This window comes from Diorhabda carinulata, chromosome 8, assembly GCF_026250575.1.
Source record: "Diorhabda carinulata isolate Delta chromosome 8, icDioCari1.1, whole genome shotgun sequence".
Classification (NCBI taxonomy): Eukaryota; Metazoa; Arthropoda; class Insecta; order Coleoptera; family Chrysomelidae; genus Diorhabda; species Diorhabda carinulata.
This window is the reverse complement of record NC_079467.1, coordinates 22,421,403-22,446,871: the sequence shown is the minus strand read 5'-3', so window position 1 is coordinate 22,446,871 and position 25,469 is coordinate 22,421,403. Positions and strand designations below refer to the sequence as shown.

Genomic DNA, 25,469 nt, shown 5'->3' with positions numbered 1-25,469 from the left:
AAAAAGAAGGTGTTTCAGCGAGTGTTCTTAAACCAAAACGAACTTTGTAGCTATATTAGAAACTGAGATATAGATCTTTGAATGTAGAAAAATTGCCAAAAACCTACAAAAATCCATAGCTCCACATTGAATGTCCGCGCCTAGCTCCTCTCCAACTCAACCGATTTAAGTGTTCAAAAACTCAAAAAAAAGAAGGTGTTTCAACGAGTGTTCTTAAAACAAAACGAACTTTGTAGCTATATTAGAACCTGAGATATAGATCTTTGAATGTAGAAAAATTGCCAAAAACCTACAAAAATCCATAGCTCCACATTGAATGTCCGCGCCTAGCTCCTCTCCAACTCAACCGATTTAAGTGTTCAAAAACTCAAAAAAAAGAAGGTGTTTCAACGAGTGTTCTTAAACCAAAACGAACTCTGTAGCTATATTAGAACCTGAGATATAGATCTTTGAATGTAGAAAAATTGCCAAAAACCTACAAAAATCCATAACTTCACATTGAATGTCCGCGCCTAGCTCCTCTCCAACTCAACCGATTTAAGTGTTCAAAAACTCAAAAAAAAGAAGGTGTTTCAACGAGTGTTCTTAAAACAAAACGAACTTTGTAGCTATATTAGAACCTGAGATATAGATCTTTGAATGTAGAAAAATTGCCAAAAACCTACAAAAATCCATAGCTCCACATTGAATGTCCGCGCCTAGCTCCTCTCCAACTCAACCGATTTAAGTGTTCAAAAACTCAAAAAAAAGAAGGTGTTTCAACGAGTGTTCTTAAACCAAAACGAACTCTGTAGCTATATTAGAACCTGAGATATAGATCTTTGAATGTAGAAAAATTGCCAAAAACCTACAAAAATCCATAACTCCGCATTGAATGCCCGTGCCTAGTTTCTCTCCAACTCAACCGATTTAAGTGTTCAAAAACTCAAAAAAAAGAAGGTGTTTCAACGAGTGTTCTTAAAACAAAACGAACTTTGTAGCTATATTAGAACCTGAGATATAGATCTTTGAATGTAGAAAAATTGCCAAAAACCTACAAAAATCCATAACTTCACATTGAATGTCCGCGCCTAGCTCCTCTCCAACTCAACCGATTTAAGTGTTCAAAAACTCAAAAGGAAGAAAGTGTTTCAGCGAGTGTTCTTAAACCCAAACGAACTCTATAGCTATATTAGAACCTGAGATATAGATCTTTGAATGTAGAAAAATTGCCAAAAACCTACAAAAATCCATAACTCCACATTGAATGTCCGCGCCTAGCTCCTCTCCAACTCAACCGATTTAAGTGTTCGAAAACTCAAAAGAAAGAAGGTGTTTCAGCGAGTGTTCTTAAAACAAAACGAAGTCTCTATCTTGAATAGAACCTGAGATATTGAGGATAGAACGTGTGTATGTGAAAAACTCCCATAAGTAATGTACAGGGGGAAATCGCATTTGAGTATATGGTGAAAATTAGATGAAATCCGATGGTTGTTGGCTGATCTGTGCATCAATACCTTTCATTGAAAAAAGAAAATTAAGCAAATCGGTTGGGTAGAACGCCTGAACGGACTCGGAATGGAAATCATCAATTTTTTTAATATATAAGATTTTTGTGAATATTTTGTTTTTATGGTATATATGTAGTATTTACACCTCTAGAGACGCCAACGCCCAAACGCTTCTCCCTGAAAATCTGAAACTAGAGAAAAGATAGAGTATTTGAAAATATACTGTACTTTAATGTATGTATCAAAAAAGGTGAAATTTCGAAAAAGGGTTATAATGACGATGAAAAATTTCGATAGTTCATAAAATTAATGTACATTATAGATACAGACGAAACTAATGAAAGCGTTCACTTCATCTATGTGAAGTGTACATTTGAAACTTAAAAATATTGACGCACGACGTCGTAATATTAGTTAAAATATTCTATTCAAATTCATTTTAGATCGTAATCTCATTTTCGATGGGAAAAATACAAATTACCATTAAAATATGGCAAGGGCTCCCATTTGAGTAAATTACTGGCAGTTATTATCGAAGGCCACGCATTCATGTGAGTTTGTGATGACATAATTTGTATAGTTCTAATGGAAAAAAATACTGTTTAACGAGTCTCCATATTTGTTCGTGATCTATTCGACCATGGCAGAATTTCGATCTTTTTTCAATAACGCATGATTCGTAAATTAAAATTAATCTATAAAATTAACTAATTGCATGTCAAGGAAGGAATATACGTATTTTAATTTCTTCTTCTTATCATCTCATTGAAGGTTTTTCTCGCAACATGAAACAATTCCTTGTCGCTGAGATTTGTCCATTCTTTTAAGTTACGGAGCCAGGATTCCTTCCTCCTGCCGATGCCTTTCTTTCCCTGCATTATGTTCTGTAATTCGTCGTTGGTGATTCTGTCAGTCCAGGGTATCTTCATGGTGCGTCTATAGAGCCACATCTCGAATGCCTCAAGTTTTTTTCATCATTTGAGCTTTCAAGGTCCAAGTTTCCACTCAGTACACTAGTACTGACCACCCATAACATTCCATCGTCAAGTTTACATAGATGAAGTGTTTGTATGTGTATCGTAACATTAAATCTCGTAAGGTAAGAGTTTAGAAATCTTCCTTTATGGTATAATTCTTCCATTTGGCTCATTTGAGAACAGATTACGCATCCTGTCCAAAGATATCAGTTCAAGGTTCGTCCTTCTATTCCAGTCTTACTTACGACTTAAAGATTACGTTTCACGCCACTGTTAGCGTTGGTTGTATGTTTAAACCCCTTCGTTTATCACAATATCGATTGATAATCCCACTGTTTCGACCTTAGTGCATATGTTTGAACCCAAGAATAATGCTGAATCAAGTTCTTGCTATGAGTAGCTTTGAGCTAGTTCTTTCGTGCAAAACTAACTTGGTAGACCTTGTTTAATTTCACTCTATCTCTCAGCCTTGAATACGCTCGGGAACATAAAGTAAAATCAATCAAAAAGATGCTGCTGGCTTCTTAATTCAATAGTCTTTGAAGGAAACTGTCGGTGGTCCGGAATTGTGCATCCTCGACACGTCAATTTACTATTCGGAATTCGAATTTAATTTGTATTCATCTATGATATTAAAATAAAAAAATGTACTTACTCATATCTAGCAATACGGGTTTGTAATAATAATTAGTACAAACTTTGAATTACACAAATATCGATTAATACAACTCGTTTGAGTGAAACTATACATATATAATTAATCTACATTTACTAGGAAAATAAGTTTATCATGAAGCAAATGGAAATAAATAAATAACCTTAATTCCCGACGAAGTTACAAAGTAAAGAAGAATAATATCGTATTTAGCCTCGTTATACTACCCCCTATTTAGAAATATTCCTCCTGAAGTGACCGTGCCTACAGAACGTTAACTTTTTGGACTCATCCTTACTCACACTAGGCAGCCGACCGACAACAGTCTTCTGATCGACTCTAGAAGCATTTTCAGTTCAATATTTCGCGTGAAAAGATGGAATCTACTGTTCTAAATGTTCTAAACAGTCTTCTAAGAGGTTTTTCGGAATCATTTTAGTATATAACTTTCTTATTGCGAAATATTGAGTTAATATCTGTAAGTCTTCCACGCTTCAGGTGCTTTTCTTCAACATTTTATGCTAACCAAACACTTTAGCGCGACTCAGAATGATCACCAAACATTTTACTGTAAGTTTGAGTCGTCTTCTCGCACAAAATTTGATCGCGATGCATTGTTCGAGACGAGCACCACGAACATATAACTTAAAGAGAATTAATGATTGCTCGTAGTTTCAAATAAATGTCTGAATTCGTATTCAGACTTGTTTAAAATATGCGGAATTCAAAAAAAACAAAAAGGAACAGTTTCTGTTCAGAATCAGCAAGATGGAAGCTACTTCCGGAAGTTTGCCTTCGTAGATGTCCGACCTGAAGACTCCTATAACTGTATCTTGTAGCGAAGCAAGTCCAATGTCCTAAACAGTCTTATACGAGGTTTTTCGGAATCATTTTAGTATATAACTTTCTTATTGCGAAATATTGAGTTAATATCTGTCTGTCTTCCACGCTTTCAGGGCTTTTCTTCAACATTTTATGCTAACCAAACACTTTAGCGCGACTCAGAATGATCACCAAACATTTTACTGTAAGTTTGAGTCGTCTTCTCGCACAAAATTTGATCGCGATGCATTGTTCGAGACGAGCACCACGAACATATAGCCGAAAGAGAATAAATGATTGCTCGTAGTTTCAAATAAATGTCTGAATTCGTATTCAGACTTGTTTAAAATATGCGGAATTCAAAAAAAACAAAAAGGAACAGTTTCTGTTCAGAATCAGCAAGATGGAAGCTACTTCCGGAAGTTTGCCTTCGTATATGTCCGACCTGAAGACTCCTATAACTGTATCTTGTAGCGAAGCAAGTCCAATGTCCTAAACAGTCTTATACGAGGTTTTTCGGAATCATTTTGGTATATAACTTTCTTATTGCGAAATATTGAGTTAATATCTGTCTGTCTTCCACGCTTCAGGTGCTTTTCTTCAACATTTTATGCTAACCAAACACTTTAGCGCGACTCAGAATGATCACCAAACACTTTCAGTACTTTATTGTAAGTTTGAGTTGTCAACTCGCACAAAATTTGATCGCGATGCATTGTTCGAGACGAGCACCACGAACATATAGCCGAAAGAGAATAAATGATTGCTCGTAGTTTCAAATAAATGTTTGAATTCGTATTCAGACTTGTTTAAACTATGCGGAATTCAAGTAAAACAAAAAGAAACAGTTTCTGTTCAGAATCAGCAAGATGGAAGCTATTTCCGGAAGTTTGCCTTCGTAGATGTCCGACTTGAAGACTCCTATCACTCTATCTTGTAGCGAAGCAAGTTCAATGTCCTAAACAGTCTTATACGAGGTTTTTCGGAATCATTTTGGTATATAGCTTTCTTATTACGAAATATTGAGTTAATATCTGTAAGTCTTCCACGCTTCAGGTGCTTTTCTTCAACATTTTATGCTAACCAAACACTTTAGCGCGACTCAGAATGATCACCAAACATTTTACTGTAAGTTTGAGTCGTCTACTCGCACAAAATTTGATCGCGATGCATTGTTCGAGACGAGCACCACGAACATATAGCCGAAAGAGAATAAATGATTGCTCGTAGTTTCAAATAAATGTCTGAATTCGTATTCAGACTTGTTTAAAATATGCGGAATTCAAAAAAAACAAAAAGGAACAGTTTCTGTTCAGAATCAGCAAGATGGAAGCTACTTCCGGAAGTTTGCCTTCGTAGATGTCCGACCTGAAGACTCCTATAACTGTATCTTGTAGCGAAGCAAGTCCAATGTCCTAAACAGTCTTATACGAGGTTTTTCGGAATCATTTTAGTATATAACTTTCTTATTGCGAAATATTGAGTTAATATCTGTCTGTCTTCCACGCTTTCAGGGCTTTTCTTCAACATTTTATGCTAACCAAACACTTTAGCGCGACTCAGAATGATCACCAAACATTTTACTGTAAGTTTGAGTCGTCTTCTCGCACAAAATTTGATCGCGATGCATTGTTCGAGACGAGCACCACGAACATATAGCCGAAAGAGAATAAATGATTGCTCGTAGTTTCAAATAAATGTCTGAATTCGTATTCAGACTTGTTTAAAATATGCGGAATTCAAAAAAAACAAAAAGGAACAGTTTCTGTTCAGAATCAGCAAGATGGAAGCTACTTCCGGAAGTTTGCCTTCGTATATGTCCGACCTGAAGACTCCTATAACTGTATCTTGTAGCGAAGCAAGTCCAATGTCCTAAACAGTCTTATACGAGGTTTTTCGGAATCATTTTGGTATATAACTTACTTATTGCGAAATATTGAGTTAATATCTGTCTGTCTTCCACGCTTCAGGTGCTTTTCTTCAACATTTTATGCTAACCAAACACTTTAGCGCGACTCAGAATGATCACCAAACATTTTACTGTAAGTTTGAGTCGTCTTCTCGCACAAAATTTGATCGCGATGCATTGTTCGAGACGAGCACCACGAACATATAGCCGAAAGAGAATAAATGATTGCTCGTAGTTTCAAATAAATGTCTGAATTCGTATTCAGACTTGTTTAAAATATGCGGAAATCAAAAAAAAAACAAAAAGGAACAGTTTCTGTTCAGAATCAGCAAGATGGAAGCTACTTCCGGAAGTTTGCCTTCGTAGATGTCCGACCTGAAGACTCCTATAACTGTATCTTGTAGCGAAGCAAGTCCAATGTCCTAAACAGTCTTATACGAGGTTTTTCGGAATCATTTTGGTATATAACTTTCTTATTGCGAAATATTGAGTTAATATCTGTCTGTCTTCCACGCTTCAGGTGCTTTTCTTCAACATTTTATGCTAACCAAACACTTTAGCGCGACTCAGAATGATCACCAAACATTTTACTGTAAGTTTGAGTCGTCTACTCGCACAAAATTTGATCGCGATGCATTGTTCGAGACGAGCACCACGAACATATAGCCGAAAGAGAATAAATGATTGCTCGTAGTTTCAAATAAATGTCTGAATTCGTATTCAGACTTGTTTAAAATATGCGGAATTCAAAAAAAACAAAAAGGAACAGTTTCTGTTCAGAATCAGCAAGATGGAAGCTACTTCCGGAAGTTTGCCTTCGTAGATGTCCGACCTGAAGACTCCTATAACTGTATCTTGTAGCGAAGCAAGTCCAATGTCCTAAACAGTCTTATACGAGGTTTTTCGGAATCATTTTGGTATATAACTTTCTTATTGCGAAATATTGAGTTAATATCTGTCTGTCTTCCACGCTTCAGGTGCTTTTCTTCAACATTTTATGCTAACCAAACACTTTAGCGCGACTCAGAATGATCACCAAACATTTTACTGTAAGTTTGAGTCGTCTACTCGCACAAAATTTGATCGCGATGCATTGTTCGAGACGAGCACCACGAACATATAGCCGAAAGAGAATAAATGATTGCTCGTAGTTTCAAATAAATGTCTGAATTCGTATTCAGACTTGTTTAAAATATGCGGAATTCAAAAAAAACAAAAAGGAACAGTTTCTGTTCAGAATCAGCAAGATGGAAGCTACTTCCGGAAGTTTGCCTTCGTAGATGTCCGATCTGAAGACTCCTATCACTCTATCTTGTAGCGAAGCAAGTTCAATGTCCTAAACAGTCTTATACGAGGTTTTTCGGAATCATTTTGGTATATAGCTTTCTTATTACGAAATATTGAGTTAATATCTGTCTGTCTTCCACGCTTCAGGTGCTTTTCTTCAACATTTTATGCTAACCAAACACTTTAGCGCGACTCAGAATGATCACCAAACATTTTACTGTAAGTTTGAGTCGTCTTCTCGCACAAAATTTGATCGCGATGCATTGTTCGAGACGAGCACCACGAACATATAGCCGAAAGAGAATAAATGATTGCTCGTAGTTTCAAATAAATGTCTGAATTCGTATTCAGACTTGTTTAAAATATGCGGAAATCAAAAAAAAAAACAAAAAGGAACAGTTTCTGTTCAGAATCAGCAAGATGGAAGCTACTTCCGGAAGTTTGCCTTCGTAGATGTCCGACCTGAAGACTCCTATAACTGTATCTTGTAGCGAAGCAAGTCCAATGTCCTAAACAGTCTTATACGAGGTTTTTCGGAATCATTTTGGTATATAACTTTCTTATTGCGAAATATTGAGTTAATATCTGTCTGTCTTCCACGCTTCAGGTGCTTTTCTTCAACATTTTATGCTAACCAAACACTTTAGCGCGACTCAGAATGATCACCAAACATTTTACTGTAAGTTTGAGTCGTCTACTCGCACAAAATTTGATCGCGATGCATTGTTCGAGACGAGCACCACGAACATATAGCCGAAAGAGAATAAATGATTGCTCGTAGTTTCAAATAAATGTCTGAATTCGTATTCAGACTTGTTTAAAATATGCGGAATTCAAAAAAAACAAAAAGGAACAGTTTCTGTTCAGAATCAGCAAGATGGAAGCTACTTCCGGAAGTTTGCCTTCGTAGATGTCCGACCTGAAGACTCCTATAACTGTATCTTGTAGCGAAGCAAGTCCAATGTCCTAAACAGTCTTATACGAGGTTTTTCGGAATCATTTTGGTATATAACTTACTTATTGCGAAATATTGAGTTAATATCTGTCTGTCTTCCACGCTTCAGGTGCTTTTCTTCAACATTTTATGCTAACCAAACACTTTAGCGCGACTCAGAATGATCACCAAACACTTTCAGTACTTTATTGTAAGTTTGAGTTGTCAACTCGCACAAAATTTGATCGCGATCCATTGTTCGAGACGAGCACCACGAACATATAACTTAAAGAGAATTAATGATTGCTCGTAGTTTCAAATAAATGTCTGAATTCGTATTCAGACTTGTTTAAAATATGCGGAAATCAAAAAAAAACAAAAAGGAACAGTTTCTGTTCAGAATCAGCAAGATGGAAGCTACTTCCGGAAGTTTTCCATTCATATTGATCGATAATTTCAGATTTTCGATATTTTCCATAATGTTTAATTGAAATTTCGCGACCAACCCCGTATAATCAGGTAGTTTCGATTTGATTTATTGGAGTACATTTGAAAATTGGTCATTTATCATTATTATAATAATTATAGGGGAGTGGCTATTAGATCGAAAACAAGGTTCTATGAACTTGCTAATACGATGTTAACGACCGATTTCGTAGGAAATACACATAAGAATTAATTGATTGTGGTAAGTAATCTCAGCGTCAACATTTTCTAAAAAGCGACAGGTGATTGGATTTTTTTTTATATCATCGTAATTTAATGCATCGTAATAAATTGGAAAGTGACAATCAATGTTTCTATCTTTAAAAACAATGAACAGAGGGTGTATAACGAGCAACGGTTTCACTGGAACAAGCACCACTAACTAACTAAGGAAGACAGAATGACAACGATTTCTCTGTCCTCCGAGGTTCCAGCTCGGTTCTGCGCATTCTCAAGCATGCGTAGTAAAGATAAAGTGTCTCGTACGAGAGAGATAATGAATATTGTTGGAACCGTAACTTTGGGGTTCTAGTGAAGTAATCGAAACGGTCGTTCAAGGAATTTTTGATGGTTAAATGTTAATTATGGAATATCTATTGAGAAGAATCAGTTGCACTTAATTCTTATGTGAAACAAATCGCCGAATTAATTGATGTTTATAATTCTTTTTTTAAACCCGAAAAGTAATATTCTAATTGTGTTTATTACTTTTTGGGTGTGATAAAATAACAAAAATTCCCTGAAAGCCAAATATAGGTGGTGCTACAAAAGTTATTCGGTGTCAAATGTCAAAATTTGAGGTTTTATCAAAAAAAATTTCGAACCAAAATTGTACATCTTAAAATTCTCTACAAAAACGGTATGTATGATTTTTTTTCTTAGAGTTACCATTCCTGAGATATCGCGATTCTAAGATTCACATTGTATATTTCTCAGATTCATACTCTTTTAAAGTCTACTTGAACAGTTATGTCTTCTTCGGCTTCTTCTTCTTTCTTTCTATTTCTTCTGCTTCTTCATAAATTGTTCAAATGTGGATGAGTCATTGGTCTCTTCATTAAAATCACAGGAATCTTCTTCTATTTTACTCAACTCTACGATTTTTCGTCACCTATATGTTTGATACGTTTTTCAATATCCACTTATTTTTTTTTTATTGTTTATTTTCTGAGAAAAATCTGTAGTCTGTCTTACCTACCACGGCGGGTCATTTGACTGGTAGTACGATTTGTTTTTATTTATAAGATTCAATGCCAAAACTATAAAGTGCCTTCCAGAACATGGATAAATTCGCTATGATTCCCCAAGTTTAGTACAACTTTATAGACAACAGTTGAAATTGTTATAAACTAGGACCATTTATTACTATTGATAAACAATTGTTTCCAACGAAAGCAAGGTGTTTTGTATTATAGTTATTATTAACACGTTCACATTAACATTTATTTGTAAGAAAATTTTTTACATAGCTTTAACAACAGAACTTATTATATATCTCATTTCTTCCATTCGATCAGTAGTCGGTTGGTCGGACAGCGTTGCCAGTTTTCATGAGTTTTGAATTAATTCTGGCGTGAACATACTCCCCGCGTTGAAAGCATAAGGATGGCTTTCAAAGGTCAACTGGAAGGGGGCAGATTTTTTGAAAGCTTCTTTTGATGATTTCTCCAGAGGGAGTTCTTATAGAAGCGACCCTAGCGATACCGTCAGGGCCTCTATGGAGCTTGCTGATTCTACCTAATAACCACTGAGTGGGCATAGTGTTCTCGCCTTTCACTAAAACGAGAGAATCTTCTACTAGATGGCCTTGGTTGGACTTCCATTTGGTGCGTCTTTGGAGCTCCGCAATGTACTCAGATTTCCATCTGTTCCAGAAGTGCTGTGCTAATTGTTGTACGAGCTGAAATCTGGAAAGTCGATTCATTTTTATGTCGGTGACATCTTGATCAGGTGCTGCAATTATTGGTCTTCCAATCAAGAAGTGAGCTGGGGTAAGAGGTCCAAAATCGTTGGGATCAGAGCTCAGTGGGCATAAAGGACGCGAATTCAAAATCGCCTCGATTTGTGCGAGAACTGTGGCAAATTCTTCAAATGATAAATGAACTTGGGTCAAAACGCGCCTTAAATGATGCTTTACGCTTTTGACAGCTGCTTCCCACAAACCTCCGAAATGAGGAGAGTAGGGTGGTATAAACCTCCACTCTATATTCTGAGAGCTACATTTCTCGATTATAGTGTTGCTGCCATGTTTTAGAAAATCCTTTAGCTCTCGCTGTGCCCCGACGAAGCTTGTTCCATTGTCGGACAATATTTTTGATGGTTTGCCTCGTCTAGAGACAAAACGATATAGCGCTTGAATGAATGATTCTGAAGAAAGGCTAGAAATCAATTCCAAATGGACTGCTTTAGTTGATAAACAAATAAATACGCCAATATAACATTTATTTAAACGACAACCTCTACCTTTCTTATCGTTAATCATAAATGGCCCCGCGTAATCAACTCCCACTATTGAAAATGCACTAGAAGGATTAGTTCTATCGCGCGGTAAGTTGGCCATAATTGGCTGTATGGTTTTAGCATTGAATTTGAAGCATTTCACACAATTCTTAACAGTCTTTCGTGCAAGATTTCTACCGGATATAACCCAGTAATTTTCTCTTATAGTGCTTAAGAGCAGCTGAGGGCCGCCATGCAATAGGCGTTCATGTTCTTGTAAAAATAGTAGCTTTGAAAAATGATGCTTTGAATTGATCAAAATTGGATGCCTTTTGTCAAAGGAGTAATTTGAATGTTTTAGTCGCCCTCCTACGCGTAGCAAACCATCGGGTTCTAGAAAGGGACTAAGACTTAATAGATTACTATGGGAGCTCAAAGGCTTGTTATTTTTCAATGTTTCAATTTCGGTAGAATACGATTGAGATTGACAAATTCGAATGAGACATTTTAGAGAATCACTTAACTCCTGTACTGTAAGAGAACCGCCTCTTCTGCGATTTCTCTGAAGACAATTATCCTTAAATCGTAAAATGTATGCCATTGTTCGTTGCATTCTTGAGAAATTTGAGAAACGTTCAAAGGGAAAACTCAGAGTAGGGGGCGCAACATTGGTCAGAAGACTGGATTTAAGTTCAGGTAAATCATGAACCACCTCCAGCTTGTCATTGGGCCAAAAACTTGGGTCCTTAGCTAGCCAAGTAGGGCCGCGCCACCACAAATCAGAGTTTAAAATTTGACTAGGATATATTCCCCTTGAAGCAATATCTGCTGGATTATCGTGGGTGGGGATGTGCCTCCAATCGGCGTGTTTAGTGAGAGACTGAATTTCTGCCACTCTATGGGCCGTGAATGTTTTTAGCAGATTCGGGCTTGTGCGTACCCAAGCTAGAGTTATAGTTGAGTCCGACCAAAGTGTGAAAGATTTGAATTGAATTTTCAAAGCAGTTTTAGCTTTATCTGTTAGGCGGGCTAGAAGCAATGCTGCGCATAATTCCAACCGCGGGATTGGTATTGTTTTTATAGGTGCCACCTTTGCTTTGGCGCATAACAGGGATACATGAACCTTTTGATCGGAATCAATACTTCTCAAATAAACACAGGCTCCGTAAGCCTTTTCCGAAGCGTCAGCGAAACCATGCAGTTGTAATTCAACAGCATTCTTGCAAATAGCTTGTCTGTTTAACTCAAGATCGTTCAAAATAAGAAGCTCCTTCTCCAACCTTACCCAATTTTCAGATATAGCTTTTGGAATAGCGTCATCCCAAGCTAATTTATTTTCCCATAATTTTTGCATTATCATTTTTGCGATAATAGTACATGGGCTTAGTAAACCAAGGATGTCGAATATTTTTGATATAGTAGATAAAATTGTGCGTTTTGTGACCTTTGTACCTATAGGATTGGTATGAATTTTATATTGAAGCTTATCGTTATTGCAAACCCATATCAAGCCTAATGTTTTTGTTTTGCCATCATGCGCAAATTCTAGTATATCGGATTTTAAATCATTTGAACTTATATTTTTGAGCGCGTTGGTGTCGTTAGAGCACCATTTTCGGAGTGCGAAACATCCCGATTTAAGAGTGTCACTTATCGCTTTACATATGTATTGCGCATGCTCAAGTGTAGGTGCACCTGTTAACAGGTCATCTACATAAAAGTCGTGCTTAATGATTTCGGCTATTTCCGGGTTCATTTCTTGAATATCCTCAGCGAGTTTAGCTAAACAGCGTATTGCAAGATAACTGGCAGAGGCTTGCCCGTATGTAACGGTATTTAGCTGGTAGACTTCCAGGTTATCACTCGGATTTTCGCGCCATACAATTTTTTGCAAATGCCTTTGCTCGGGCGTTATTGAAATTTGCCGGTACATTTTAACTATGTCTGCCGAAACTACATAGTTATATTTCCTAAACCTTAAGACTATTGATAGTAAATCGTCTTGTAAAACGGGTCCAATGACTTGAATATTGTTGAAGGATAGACCGTTGCTAGAGGGCGCTGATGCATCGAAAACTACCCGTAGTTTTGTGGTCAAACTCTCTTCTCTCAAAACTCCGTGATGCGGCATGAAATATTCGAAGCTTGAATCATTGCCGTTACAAATTGTCATATGGCCTAGCTCTTTATACTCGTTCATAAATTGTATATATCTGCTGTGCAGCATTGGATCTCTCCTGAATTTTCGTTCTAATGCATAGAAACGTTTTTCGGCTTGAGCTTTCGACTCACCTAAACTAGAAGGTTGTTGCTTCAAAGGTATAGTGACTGTAAAACGTCCGTTCGCGTCTCTGGTAGTAGTTTTGATGAAATTGTCCTCGCAGAATTGTTCATCTGGAGAAAGTTGTCGCGTGCTAGATATTTCCTCGATTTCCCAAAATTTGGCTATTGAATTTAATAATTCCTGGTTTATACTTAAATTACAAGAAGCCTTTTCAACGTTGTTAGTACTTATTTGCCCAGATACAACCCAACCTAGCACTGTATCAATTAATAGCGGCATATTTTTTCCTAACGAAATTTTGTTATTGCTTAAGATTGTCCAAAATAGGTCCGCGCCAATGAGCATGTCTACTGGTCCGGGAATATTGAATTGTGGATCAGCTAGCTTTAGATCACCTGGAATCGCCCAAGATTGCGTGTTGATTCGACAACACGGCATCACACTTGTAATCTCTTTTAGAATATAACAATTGCCATGCGCTTTAAAATTGGTATGTATAGATTTAAATGAAACCTTACACCTTTTACTGACCTTTGAAATATTGTTTGAAATTCCGAAAATTGAAAGATCTGTTTTATGTGTCGCAATATTCAAACGCTTTTGCAAATCCTCCGTTATAAAGGAAGTTTGAGAACCACAATCTAATAACGCTCTTGCTTTGTGAAAATTATTGAAATTGTCTGAAATGAGTAAACAGGCGGTAGATAATAGCACCTGCCCCGCCGCTGGTACCACTACGCCACTGCTTAGTGCTGCGGAACTTGAGCTCGCGTTGTCCGCTATCTCGAGTTTTTCATGCAAAATTGTATTGTGCCAAGCTTTACACACTTTGCAAGGCCCTAATTTACACTGTTTGACAGAGTGACCCGAACGCAAACAGTTATGGCAAAGATTTGATTTTTTGACAAAATCTTTTTTTTGTGTTATTGTTAATCCGAGAAACTCTGCACAACGATATATTGAATGCTCTTTCTTGCAATAGGAGCATGTATATGTACTTGAGGTCAATGACCTTACTCTACTTTGTTTATTGAATTTATTTTCCTCATTACTAAATTTTGAATCTGATTTATTTAAACTGAGACTGTTCTTTGATTCTAACATATTAAGAAAATTGGAACGTTTTTGTAAAAATTGTAGGAATTTATCTAACTTTGGCAATTCTTCCTGATCTCTATTTTCCCTTTCCCATTCAAGGTTTGAGCTAGTATCTAATTTATTAGTAATCCAAAAAATTAGTAGAGGATCCCAATTAGTTATATTTTGCCCCAATTGTTCAATAGATCCCAAATGTTTGTGAATATCGTCAGCTAAATTTTGTAGTTTTTCAGCTGTCGGTTTTTGTATATTTTCTAATGAAAAAATAGCTCTAATATGTTCATATATTAATTTTTTAGTATTGTCAAATCTTTTTGAAATTGTGGCCCATGCCACTTCATAATTGTCGGCCGTATATTTGATTTTGGAAATGGACGCCGCTGCTGTTCCTCCTAGTGCACTTCGCAAGTAATAAAATTTTTGAATATTATCTAATTTTTTACTATCATGAATAAGGCATTTATATGTGTCCCTGAATTCTAACCAATCTTCAAAGTTTCCACTGAATTTAGGAAGTGATATATCCGGAAGCTTTATACCCTCGTTTTTACAACAAGCTTTGTCTGAAATCACGCTAAGATTTGTATCATTATCGTGATTATTGTAGCTTTGTAAAATGTTTTTAGCAACAGCGATTGCATCATAATATGAATTTTCAAATCTCTCTCGTTCGATTAATTGCTCATCTAAATTTATATCATCCTGTAACTCTATTTCTAATTGATATGATTTGAATTCGTCAAGATAATTTTCGGCATCACGTAACCTATCTTTTAATTTTGTAACTTCTGTTTGGCTTAAATTAGATATAGTTGCAAATTCATTTACCGCTTTTGTGAAAATAGTTAACTGAGCTTTAATTACACCTCTTTTCTTTATTAGTTTGCCAAGTTCTGCCATTTTATATTATCAAATTGTTCAAGCACAAACAGAGAAGCTTTGAAATCGCAAATGGAAAGAAAAATTCGGAAATAAATAATTTGGAACAAACTCACTCTGATTTCGGTCGAACTGCCTGATTCTTGCAATTGAACTAGTCGGCCAGTTGAGTTGATGTTTGGTCGCCGTGATATTGTATCGACTACTTGTTTGGTCGATCACTTTGCACTCGTTGATAGTTGCTTGCAGCACGTGGTAAATTGTTTTTGGGTTATAGTTGTTAATAATATATTGTTTATTGCGAATTTTCACTGGTTTTGTTTATAATCCGCTCGTAAGGACCATGTTTTGTATTATAGTTATTATTAACACGTTCACATTAACATTTATTTGTAAGAAAATTTTTTACATAGCTTTAACAACAGAACTTATTATATATCTCATTTCTTCCATTCGATCAGTAGTCGGTTGGTCGGACAGCGTTGCCAGTTTTCATGAGTTTTGAATTAATTCTGGCGTGAACACAAGGTGTAGATTCATTCAATACGTACCTAATAAATTCCTTAGTCAATAAAAAATGTTTTTGTTTTTATCCACGGACTCTCTTTTCCGATACCACTCTATGGAAACTCCTTTGTATGGCAGATTTGCCGTCCTAGGTTTCAGCCTGTTGGTAAATCCAACACTGGTTGTCTTGGTTGGTGCTACCAAGATTGAAGGAACTAATAATCGACGACATTGCACTTTTCTCAACCAAACTCTATCGCTCAAATAATTGTATGTTGATAGTTTACAAAGCCAAGTCAAGAAATGAAGTTATGATTCTCAGTTCAATGCACTATTCCGTACTAGTCGAAGAAAATGACACTAACACCGGAGACAATGCAAAATCCAACTGATCTATTACATTCTCTGACCCTTATTTCAAAATTTATAAATGTAGGAATTTTATTTTCTCTTGCAGAACGTAGTAAGGAACCTTTGTATGAAAATTAAAAATTCTCAGTTCGTTTCCTTCAAACACCGCTAACACCAATTTCGAACTGTAACAGTATTTTCTGTGACGAGTGTACGTGACTCACCAAGTAACCCATTCGCCTTTTTTTGGCTAGTCGTCCCCAAAAAAATTTGTACTCGGAATTATTTTGTTGTAATAATTTTTTGAGTTTCGTTTACGGTTCGCACTTCTAGACCATCGGACCGAGACTTTTATAGTATGGACGATTGTGTACATATATAATTTAATAACCGTTTGCCCTAAAATATATTTGCGCATACGGGGGTAGATTCTTACTAAAATTTCAGCCATTTCGGACGGTTAGTTCTTGTTTAATAATGGGGGGATGGTACGATTTCTGTGGCGACGCGTTTTGGTTTAGTTAGGCCAAAATAAATCGAAAACGAAGATATCTCGCTTCGTTTTCGAGATATCGATACTTAAAGTTAGTTCAAAATTCGCTTTATTGAGCAGATGGCGTTGAATATTTCCTTTTAAATGAATTTTCATCACTCTGTTATGAATATAACTTAACATACGTTGTTTTTCATTATATATAAAGTAAAAAAAATATTTAATGATAGTTTGAAGATTTAATTAGTAATTTAATGTAAAAATATCGAGCAAAAAGTATGTTCTGAATGAAGTTATTTATTTTCGTTGAGTTTATAATTGAAAAGCCAAACTACTGAAAGTATTTTACAATTATCTTGGAAAAGGCGAAGTCCCCCATAAAAAAATGATAATAAAATAAAACTAGAATAATCCTCACGCGAAGAAAATTTTTTTAGACAATTTTGGTTGTAAAAAATTCACGATTTTTACTTTTTACACTCGAAGCGCGCCACGAGAAGGGTAGGTTGATATATATATACAAATATTAATTAAAAATAAATTTTTCCAACTTCAAGTATCGATATCTCGAAAACGAAGCGAGATATCAAAAATTTTATTGCCTATTTTCGACTTATTTTGGGTCGATTTACAAAATGGCACCACAGAAATCGTACTCGTAAATGGTATAAGTGAGTCGTGGAGATTTTTTAAAAATCGAGTATTGAGCTGTCAATGAATATATATCCAGATGAGAGCTATTTGGTGGGTGTTCAATATCTGATTTTTAGGATTCCATCTTATTACTATTTTGTTTTGGTTTAAGAAATTATCGATTATACAGAAGCTTCCTTACTAAATTTGTAGATAAATTCTTACTCATTCTAATGCTTTTTCTAATTTCATTCCAAGATTTTTCATCATTATCTACTAATACATATTAAAGTGCCAGTACCACCATCACATCAGACTTATTGAAATTATTGTTGCGTTCTACAACATTCTATTTAGTTATCGTAAGGAATGTAATGTACAATAAAAATTTTTTAAATATGGTCAGGATATTAACAATGCGTATATTATTATCGCACTTAGTGGCCTAATAAAGATATACATGCTTCGGACGTGTTAACAGTTGCATTTTTGTTTTGTTTTTGATGTGTTGTGTTTATCATATCGAATGGATTCTACTTGTTGTATCGAGGTTAGTAAATATTTTAGTTACTACACTTTTTGATTTCTTTTAATGGTGTTTTTTCACGCCAAGTATCAAAAATGTAAGGGGGCTTAAAAAATTAAGAAAAGTGAACACAAATAACTCTAAACTCTGTTTAAATGACTTTTTATCAATATTCAATATGACTACTCGTAATAATTTAGAAAAAAAAAAAAGAATTTATACACACGATCTATCTTAATTACATTATTTATTATTCACTAACACTTACACACTGAACTATTCACTAATATTTAACATCTAATTTATTTAAATACATAGTTTCCTTGAAATTTCTACTTTGCCGTTATAAAACAAAGGTCTTTTTGAAATCGACATGAGATTGTTCATTTGATCATTGGTTGAAAACAGCCAAAACAGCCTTAACATGTTGTAGTATTTTATTTACACCGATACAACAAAGTCCAGACTTCTTAAACTTTACACCATTGTCTATTATATACTGCTTCAACTGTTTTCTTCTTTTCTTCACCTCCATTTTTCGAATCAACTAATTCTACTATCGAATCAAGACTGACTGACTGATCAATTGACCTCGTATCGTCCCTTTTATATAGGTAATTCATCTGATCTCGAATTTTCATTCAAAACAATATCTCAGAACTGATTGCGAAGTGTCAAAATATCTAACCTCAAAACTAACAGTTTCACGTCATTGGTAGAAGGATGGCGAACTCTCAGGACTGATGGCGAAGTGTCAAAATATCTAACCTCAAAAATAATAGGTTCTCGTCATTGGTAGAAGATTGGCGAACTCTCAGGACTGATGGCGAAATGTCAAAATATCTAACCTCAAAAATAATAGGTTCTCGTTATTGGTAGAAGAATGGCGAACTCTCAGGAATGATTGCGAAATATCAAAATATTTAATCTCAAAACTAACAGTTTCATGACATTGGTAGAAGGATGGCGAACTCTCAGGACTGATGGCGAAGTGTCAAAATATCTAACCTCAAAAATAATAGGTTCTCGTCATTGGTAGAAGATTGGCGAAGTGTCAAAATATCTAACCTCAAAAATAATAGGTTCTCGTCATTGGTAGAAGATTGGCGAACTCTCAGGACTGATGGCGAACTGTCAAAATATCTAACCTCAAAAATAATAGGTTCTCGTTATTGGTAGAAGAATGGCGAACTCTCAGGAATGATTGCGAAGTGTCAAAATATCTAACCTCAAAAATAATAGGTTCTCGTCATTGATAGAAGATTGGCGAACTCTCAGGACTGATGGCGAAGTGTCAAAATATCTAACCTCAAAACTAACAGTTTCATGACATTGGTAGAAGGATGGCGAACTCTCAGGACTGATGGCGAACTGTCAAAATATCTAACCTCAAAAATAATAGGTTCTCGTCATTGATAGAAGATTGGCGAACTCTCAGGAATGATTGCGAAGTGTCAAAATATCTAACCTCAAAAATAATAGGTTCTCGTCATTGATAGAAGATTGGCGAACTCTCAGGACTGATGGCGAAGTGTCAAAATATCTAACCTCAAAAATAATAGGTTCTCGTCATTGATAGAAGATTGGCGAACTCTCAGGACTGATGGCGAAGTGTCAAAATATCTAACCTCAAAACTAACAGTTTCATGACATTGGTAGAAGGATGGCGAACTCTCAGGACTGATGGCGAACTGTCAAAATATCTAACCTCAAAAATAATAGGTTCTCGTCATTGATAGAAGATTGGCGAACTCTCAGGAATGATTGCGAAGTGTCAAAATATCTAACCTCAAAAATAATAGGTTCTCGTCATTGATAGAAGATTGGCGAACTCTCAGGACTGATGGCGAAGTGTCAAAATATCTAACCTCAAAACTAACAGTTTCATGACATTGGTAGAAGGATGGCGAACTCTCAGGACTGATGGCGAACTGTCAAAATATCTAACCTCAAAAATAATAGGTTCTCGTCATTGATAGAAGATTGGCGAACTCTCAGGAATGATTGCGAAGTGTCAAAATATCTAACCTCAAAAATAATAGGTTCTCGTCATTGATAGAAGATTGGCGAACTCTCAGGAATGATTGCGAAGTGTCAAAATATCTAACCTCAAAAATAATAGGTTTTCGTCATTGATAGAAGATTGGCGAACTCTCAGGAATGATTGCGAAGTGTCAAAATATCTAACCTCAAAAGTAACATATAACACATTTATAACATATGTTATAAATGAGTGCAAGCAACGTTTGGCTTTGAAAATTTAAACCGAAAATATTTTATCTAGTAAAAGACTGGTTTTTTCGTAGAGTTGATTTCAGAGATATAGTTTGTTCAAGCTGGCCCGACCTGCTGATAGAGAGAGAAAGAACAACGGTATGCTACTCTCTATCTCTCTCTACTCTGTTCTGGTTGGATTGCCATGACTTCGAAGCTTGGAGTGAAGGTAATGACAAAGGAATCAAAAGCGATTAGCGAGAGATACGAGAGTGATGAACCAAAGTTGTTTCTCTTTTAATGTAATAGTACAATCGCACTTTAATGTTTCTTTCTCTATTTTTGATATCAATTTATGGTCGTTTCATCTATCCGAGGGCACATATAGGTACATCTCATATTGTAATTATCATTAAAAATAGATGTTACCATGATATCAATATCAAATCATAACCTTGAAATTTTCATATCGTTTATCCTAACACGATATCATATAGGTCAGACTGTCTTTATGTACACTGGACAACACATAAAATTAACGAACGTATAATAAAAATTTTATTTATTATCTTAAACTTAAATTTACGTCACTTTCGTCGTAATTCGGTGAACCCTTTCATGAAATGTAGGTCGATGTCCTTGAGGGTGTGACTCTGTCCATAACCTTGAATGTATACTGTGGTCTTGTACCCGTGGGTAGATTTAATAATAGTTCGTCGGGTTGTTATTGTTGGAATAGAAACTCGATTTTTTAGATAAGAACTCAAACAACAGATTTCAATTCGTGATATATTCGTTATACAGGTCCAATAATAAACGCCTTGCGTAAATTTTCTGATAATATTGTTTGTATCCATATTTATTTACCTGTTATTTCATTGGCGGAGAGATGAAAAATTATCCGATAGAATTTTTACACAATCATCGATACTAATTGTGCGTGTTGGTGTAGTGAAACCTACAGTCTCTGAAGATGATAACTTGGTTATCGAAACGCGCGTTATACATATGTAATTATGAGTGAAAGGGTAAAGATAAATCCTGGGCTCCACATATATCTCCTATCAGGTGGGCTAAACGAGAATCTAGACATTTGCCTTTTATTCGAAGAGAAATTTCTCAAAAATCAAAGAGAAAATATTTAATGGTGCGGTATCTAATGAAGGCTAAAAAAAAGTCGTCTGGAAATATTTTGTGAATGTTTCCTTGGAAACTATGAAGGCTTTATCAATGTACTTTTCATAGGAAGCTTTAGGATGTAATTTAAAATACATATCTTGCACTATTATCTGGATTTCTTCCTCGAGAATTTGGGTACTGGGAATGACGAACAAGGAGAAAAATTTCCTTAATAAAAAAAGTTCTATCAAGGACAAAAAGTCTGCGTAAGCAGTTTTATCAGCATGTGGTTTTAAACACAAAAATTGGCGTCAGATAAAAGACTACCGAAGTTCTAATAGACACATAATTTGTCTAGATGAAACATAGTTTGATAGTCAGGATGTAGAAAATTTCGGTTGGGTTGACAATAGTAAAAATGGCTGTTTGAATGGGCCACGTTCTAAAGGGAAACGCGTTATGATAGTACACTCTGGAATCGAAGAAATAATTTATTAATATCTGGTAAAAAATTGAAAACTGTGCAGCCACAAATAGTAATAGGAACAAAGCTCAAATTTTAGCATTTATGTCTGAAAATATTCCTGTCAACGATCGTTGAGGCCCAACAAACAAAAAATTCCCTACTGTTATTGAAGGTAGAGGAAATTTATTATATTGACAAGCTGGGCAAAGCTTGTAACGTAAAATCAGAATTACGAAAATGTGATTAGTCTCCAGAACCGATAAAAGAGGTTGTAGAAGTCGCGAAGAAAGTTTGAGAGCTTTGGAAAAACATGTTATCAAAGAAGAAGATGAGTATGTGGTATCACCCTGTTCACAACCCTTCATAATACAATAAAATGAAGACTCTAGTTCAGACGATTCTGACTACCATTATTATTTATAAAGATATAAACGAATTGAAATGTTTTCTTTTTCTTTCGTTTTATTTTCGTTTGTGGTTTTCGCTTTTAAATTTCGTTTTTCAGAAAAGAAACGAATGGGGTATGAAAAGGGCTCAGTTCATATCTACTACCCTGTTTAAACCAAACTCCCTCACGGGCATGTATATTTTACTCGTCTATTTACGTTTTATAATCTAATTTTCAGTTGCAGCAAGTTAATATGGTTTGTATATTAGAACCTGAGATATAGATCTTTGAATGTAGAAAAATTGCCAAAAACCTACAAAAATCCATAACTCCGCATTGAATGTCCGAGCCTAGCTCCTATACAACTTGACCGATTTAAGTGTTCAAAAACTCAAAAAAAAGAAGGTGTTTCAGCGAGTGTTCTTAAACCAAAACGAACTTTGTAGCTATATTAGAAACTGAGATATAGATCTTTGAATGTAGAAAAATTGCCAAAAACCTACAAAAATCCATAACTCCACATTGAATGTCCGCGCCTAGCTCCTCTCCAACTCGACCGATTTAAGTGTTCGAAAACTCAAAAAAAAGAAGGTGTTTCAGCGAGTGTTCTTAAACCAAAACGAACTTTGTAGCTATATTAGAAACTGAGATATAGATCTTTGAATGTAGAAAAATTGCCAAAAACCTACAAAAATCCATAGCTCCACATTGAATGTCCGCGCCTAGCTCCTCTCCAACTCAACCGATTCAAGTGTTCAAAAACTCAAAAAAAAGAAGATGTTTCAACGAGTGTTCTTAAACCAAAACGAACTCTGTAGCTATATTAGAACCTGAGATATAGATCTTTGAATGTAGAAAAATTGCCAAAAACCTACAAAAATCCATAACTTCACATTGAATGTCCGCGCCTAGCTCCTCTCCAACTCAACCGATTTGAGTGTTCAAAAACTCAAAAGAAAGAAGGTGTTTCAGCGAGTGTTCTTAAACCAAAACGAACTCTGTAGCTATATTAGAACCTGAGATATAGATCTTTGAATGTAGAAAAATTGCCAAAAACCTACAAAAATCCATAACTTCACATTGAATGTCCGCGCCTAGCTCCTCTCCAACTCAACCGATTTAAGTGTTCAAAAACTCAAAAGAAAGAAGGTGTTTCAGCGAGTGTTCTTAAACCAAAACGAACTCTGTAGCTATATTAGAACCTGAGATATAGATCTTTGAATGTAGAAAAATTGCCAAAAACCTACAAAAATCCATAACTTCACATTGAATGTCCGCGCCTAGCTCCTCTCCAACTCAACCGATTTAATTGTTCAAAAACTCAAAAAAAAAAAGGTGTTTCAGCGAGTGTTCTTAAATCAAAACGAACTCTGTAGCTATATTAGAAACTGAGATATAGATCTTTGAATGTAGAAAAATTGCCAAAAACCTACAAAAATCCATAACTCCGCATTGAATGTCCGAGCCTAGCTCCTATACAACTCGACCGATTTAAGTGTTCAAAAACTCAAAAAAAAGAAGGTGTTTCAGCGAGTGTTCTTAAACCAAAACGAACTTTGTAGCTATATTAGAAACTGAGATATAGATCTTTGAATGTAGAAAAATTGCCAAAAACCTACAAAAATCCATAACTCCACATTGAATGTCCGCGCCTAGCTCCTCTCCAACTCGACCGATTTGAATGGTCAAAAACTCAAAAGAAAGAAGGTGTTTCAGCGAGTGTTCTTGAACCAAAACGAACTATGTAGCTATATTAGAACCTGAGATGTAGATCTTTGAATGTAGAAAAATTGCCAAAAACCTACAAAAATCCACAACTCCACATTGAATGTCCGCGCCTAGCTCCTCTCCAACTCGACCGATTTAAGTGTTCAAAAACTCAAAAGAAAGAAGGTGTTTCAGCGAGTGTTCTTGAACCAAAACGAACTCTGTAGCTATATTAGAACCTGAGATATAGATCTTTGAATGTAGAAAAATTGCCAAAAACCTACAAAAATCCATAACTTCGCATTGAATGTCCGGGCCTAGCTCCTCTCCAACTCAACCGATTTAATTGTTCAAAAACTCAAAAGAAAGAAGGTGTTTCAGCGAGTGTTCTTAAACCAAAACGAACTTTGTAGCTATATTAGAAACTGAGATATAGATCTTTGAATGTAGAAAAATTGCCAAAAACCTACAAAAATCCACAACTCCACATTGAATGTCCGCGCCTAGCTCCTCTCCAACTCGACCGATTTGAATGGTCAAAAACTCAAAAGAAAGAAGGTGTTTCAGCGAGTGTTCTTGAACCAAAACGAACTATGTAGCTATATTAGAAACTGAGATATAGATCTTTGAATGTAGAAAAATTGCCAAAAACCTACAAAAATCCACAACTCCACATTGAATGTCCGCGCCTAGCTCCTCTCCAACTCAACCGATTTAATTGTTCAAAAACTCAAAAAAAAAGGTGTTTCAGCGAGTGTTCTTAAATCAAAACGAACTTTGTAGCTATATTAGAACCTGAGATATAGATCTTTGAATGTAGAAAAATTGCCAAAAACCTACAAAAATCCATAACTCCACATTGAATGTCCGCGCCTAGCTCCTCTCCAACTCGACCGATTTGAATGGTCAAAAACTCAAAAGAAAGAAGGTGTTTCAGCGAGTGTTCTTGAACCAAAACGAAGTCTCTATCTTGAATAGAACCTGAGATATTGAGGATAGAACGTGTGTATGTGAAAAACTCCCATAAGTAAATCGCATTTGAGTATAACTTGAGAATGGTGAAAATTAGATGAAATCCGATGGTTGATGGCTGATCTGTGCATCAATACCTTTCATTGAAAAAAAAAATTAAGCAAATCGGTTGGGTAGAACGCCTGAACGGACTCGGAATGGAAATCATCAATTTTTTCAATATATACCTATGATAATAATGATTTTTTTCCCAAGTTCCAAGTGCATCTGTCTAAATAACGTCATATAATGATTCGATTGCCTTTTAACGAATACTTTGCATAATATACACAAATTTTTATAATATGAGGTTTTTATAATCTTCAATTGATATTGGAAGAAATATACGCATTGATATGTTAGACTCATGGACCGCACAACAAAACCCCTCTCGTGAATCATTCTATCTGGTGGTCAAAACCGCACGAAAATCCATTCAGTAGTTTTAGTAAAGTATCAGTAAAGACAGACAGACGCAGTTGATCACTTTGTGTTATATGTAGTGACGATTCGAATTTAGTTTCAATCGATTCGTTAGCCGCTACAAAAATACGTCAAATGTGCTAATTATACGTAGTATTATATTGAAACACGAGACCATAACGTTTCAGTCTAGATAAGAAATTTCTACCAGCACTGCGCAAATTGCTTACCACCGGTACAATTCCATGAAGCGAACATAAATAACAGTGATGCGGTTCACGTCGTTATCAAAAAAAATAACGAAAATAACATAACTTGTGTGATTTGATATGAATTAGTCTAATTTTTATTTATCGAGGTAAAAGAATGGC

At 35.6% G+C, this 25,469-nt stretch overlaps 1 protein-coding gene across 1 annotated transcript in view; it reads left to right on the top strand.

Moving 5' to 3' along the window:
• The window catches only part of LOC130897552 (BTB/POZ domain-containing protein 8), a 53,143-nt gene that overhangs the window by 8,477 nt on the left and 19,197 nt on the right, over positions 1 to 25,469 (top strand). The window lies entirely within an intron of this gene.